General features: G+C 42.9%; 1 pseudogene; it reads right to left on the bottom strand.

Annotated features, from left to right (window-relative positions):
* Nucleotides 1–949: 949 nt before the first annotated feature.
* Nucleotides 950–3,193, bottom strand: LOC103601089 (annotated as a pseudogene).
* Between the last annotated feature and the right edge of the window lie 800 nt (nt 3,194–3,993).

Raw genomic sequence — 3,993 nt, 5'->3', positions numbered from 1 at the left:
AAATAAATAAATAAATAAATAAATAAATAAATAAACTGTTCTTAGTTTGTGAGCCATATAAAACAGGCAGTAGAACTTAGTTTGTTGCCCTCTAATCAAAATTGTCTGTGATATTTTTTGATCCCTTTTCTTACATACATTTTTTTAAAAAGTTATGCTTTGTTAAAGAAAAAAACCAGAGACCAGTTAAGTTTATTTCAGTAAGAAAAATGTTCTAGAACTAGGCAGCATTCCACACCAAGAGGGCTCAGAATGCTCCATGCCACCACATGTCCAGGTCAGATTTATAGCCAGAGAAATGAAAGTGACATAGAGAAACAACTTGATGGCCTGTAGTTGGCATATGCCTTATATGGTCATGATTTGGCTTTTTCAGCCTAATTGTCTGAGACTCTGCTCCTTGTTAGAAAAGTATACATTCAGTCTGTTTACACATCAAGTTTACTATGTATGGAATCCACTTTGGGCCAAATTTTATCACCCAAGTGTGGAGGCTGGCTTAGGCCAAATATATATGGAAGCCAATTCAGGCCAAATTTAACAGCTTCTCACTTTCCTTGCAAGAACAAAAGGTTATCCAAAACCCTCACCAGTGAAATGTTCAGGTAGGAGAAAAACTTCTTTAGGTGAGTCTTGTCATCAAAATAAATGCAGTTGTATGGAAGTGCTCAAGATCTGAACCAAACTAAAAATAGGATGTCAAGGGCCTGAAAATTATTTTAAGAACCTCCTTAACCATGGGTGATTCGGTGGGCTGAGAGAGGGTAGGGTAGGAGTGTCTGACCATTCTATTGTAGAGCAGGAAGCCATGGCTGGATCAGATCAGATCCTAGTCTGAATATACACAGAGAACTACACTTGTAAATGATTCCATAGCTGGGTCCAAGTAGCAGGGCAGGCAGGCGGGTGGGCAGGCAGAATGGTAGCTGGATGAGCTTGGATCTCACTGCTATAGTTCCTTCATTCTGCTGGGAGCACTGCTAGCATGGTCTTGTTGAAGGTTGTGGTTCAAGAAGATGGTTTCCTGGATCCCACTGGAAGTGCTTGATAATGCATTTCAGGGGCTTGCCAGGGTCCAAGTCTTTTAGGCCTTGGATGGTAAGCTTGCACATAGAGTGGATCTTGTTGTAGTCCACAAGGTCAGTGACGGTAAGGATCAGCAGGCCAGCTTCTTGAGGTTGATTTCATGGATTCTAGTGAAGCTCTTGGTTATGATGGCCCAGCCCCCAAGGTGGCAAGATTCTAGTGCTGTATGCTCCCAGCTGAGCCCTTGCCATGCCTCTCATATGTGATCACCACCATTGATGCCATTATCCTGTCATAGCAAGCTGTGTCTTGAGTGACAGCATTGCTCACAGAGTTGGTATTGTTGTTTTTAACGTTGATGGCACCAACGAGCAGGTTGATGGAGATGTTGTCCAGGTGCCCCCATAACTTGAGCTGGGTGCCAGCATTCAACATGTCAGTAGTACACCCTTTGACTGTTATGAAGATCTACAGGTCATCCAGGTCTTTGCCATCCTGCTTGTCAAAAGGCTGTAGGAGCTGTAGGCACTGACTGGTATGGCTCACATTCACCTTCTGTCCACTGCTATCCTTGGGGAGTGGGTGCTGGTAGGTGTCTTGCCGGGGGTTGACTCTGCTTGGGGAAGCTCATCTTCTGGAGCCTTCAGTTTGTACTTCTTGCCATCCTAGCCTGTCAGGAAGTCAGTCTCTTGGTTGAACTTGATGGTGCCAGGAATTACCAAAGCTATGCCAATCTCTGGGGCCATGATGAAGGCATGGGCTACGGGGTTTCTGTTGGTGCAACCTATGAAGTTTCTGTCGTATGAGGTGATGATGGTGTGGTTCTCCCCTTTCGTTATTTTCTTTCTATCCTACTAGCCAATGTAGGGGCCATAGGCATTGATCAGGATAGTAACAGTCGCATCCTGTATGATCTATTAATAGCTGTTCTGCTCAGTGTTGGTGAACATCTGCTTAGATTCTAGTGCAGTGGTGACCTGAGACTTGCACTTTAGCCCATGAGCCAGCATGTGCTTGGCCACCACTGTTGAGCACTTCATGTCCTCATAGCTTGAGTTGGTCCCCCTGCTGATCACATCTACTTTGATGTCCAGAGGCCATCCTTCCTTCTCTGGTACAGTACCCACTTCTGCCACATGGTGAGCCAGGTCTGGGTAAAGAGTCCATTGACATGTGGCTTCAGTTTATTGAGATAAGTTTCAATCCATTGGTTATAATGGCTACTGGAATCAGGTACCAAGTGATCCCTTGATTTATCTGCTAGATTGGCAATGTCTCCCTTGCCTGCCTTATCCAGATCTTCTTCATTCTGTGGTTGTAAGAAAAAACTGAGGGCCTCAATTTCTGCACTCATGTTGCAGATTCTCGTCATGCAAGTGTAGGGGATGGAGTCTACACCAGGCCCATGATACTCCACAATAGCGCCTATGCCCCTTTCACCGGAGGGATGCCTGCAGCCTTCAGGATCGCCTCTCAGGGTCAGGTCTAACCTGAGCTTGTGCCTGTCAGCTTCACACCAATCACCTTGGGGTACTTCACCTTTCAGAGAATCCCAACCTTGCCATTGCTGCATAGCCCCTCTGACTCCAATGTGTAAGCCCCACAGCCCACCACCATTGGGGTGTGTGAGTATGTACAATCAGAAGAATCCTTGGGTATATGTAGTTTTCAAGAATAATCTGGTGAGTGATTCCAGATCCAGGCTTCTAGACACCATAGTTCTCATTTGCAGGTGTCAGGAAATTATATACTTCCTGGTTTATGTCCTTTGTCAGGAATAAGTCTTTCTCTCTCCTGAGCTTGGCCTTGATCACAGTGGATGGTATGGCCATTTTGGGCACCCTCTTGCTGATGAACTGTACCATGGCTATCTGGTCCATGACACCCTGCATGATTATGCAGGTATATCTTGCCCTACTCAGTTTCTTTGTTGACTTATGTCAGTCATGCATTCATACAGGATCTTCTCCAAGAGGGCTGGAGGCTGGTTCAATCATTTGTGAACAGTGTTAATGTTCTTCTCTAGCAGGTCATAGTGGATGCACTTGTTGGGCTCAAATTGTCTCATAGCCACCTTGGCCCATTGGCACAGGACTGATGCCGCATAGTATTGCTGCACATCTAGTACTTTCTGCAGCAGGGTCACTAATAGGGTGTGCAACATCATTCTGTGGATTGACAAAGATGAAGTCTCATTTTACTTACACATTTTCTTAAAATTAAATTTTCAAGTTACATAAAAATATGTATTAGGATTTCGACTGAGATTTTCCTGAACTGGTCTGTATTTTGTGTGCATGGGTGAGGGTGTGGGTGTTTGGGTGTCTGTTTTGTTATACCTTCTGCATATAACTTAATATCTTTTACTTTGTGTCTTAGTGTCTGAGACTTTCAGCACTCACTGGAAGTAGTGATGGTCAGCATCTACTGCTTCTTGATTTAAAAACATCCTAGTATTTCCTCATGAAATGTAATACTTTATTATGTTAAATATGATGTGATAAGTGTATAAAATTAAAAACTGAAAATTAAGTTAAAGCTTCCTCTATATTTTACCTTTCTCATTTCCCTTCTCCAGTCTAAGAGTTGATCATTATCTTGAACCTGGCATTTATTATTCGTGTGTGTGTGTGTGTGTGTGTGTGCGCGCGCACACGCGCGCGTGTATATATATATATATATAAATAATATATATTCATATTCACTTTTGCTATGTATGCATGTATGTTTCACTCAACAATACGCGTAGTGTTCGCTTGCACTATTTTAGTGTTATATAAGTGATATGTGGCAAATTATAAAAATTGCTGCAAATTTCTTTCTTTCCTGTATTCACACCTGTGCAATATTGCATTCCCAATTATGTAACAGGTTTTTGTATGTTCAGTTGTGTTGGGCATAACTTTGTTATGTTGAACTTTCAAAAGGAAAGAACAAAATGATGCTAGCAGAGGTGGGAAAAGGGGA

The sequence above is a fragment of the Galeopterus variegatus genome, unplaced genomic scaffold (genome assembly GCF_000696425.1).
Source record: "Galeopterus variegatus unplaced genomic scaffold, G_variegatus-3.0.2 Scaffold3585, whole genome shotgun sequence".
NCBI classification, from domain to species: domain Eukaryota; kingdom Metazoa; phylum Chordata; class Mammalia; order Dermoptera; family Cynocephalidae; genus Galeopterus; species Galeopterus variegatus.
Note: the sequence above shows the minus strand (reverse complement) of the source record. Positions and strands in the feature narration are given on the sequence as shown.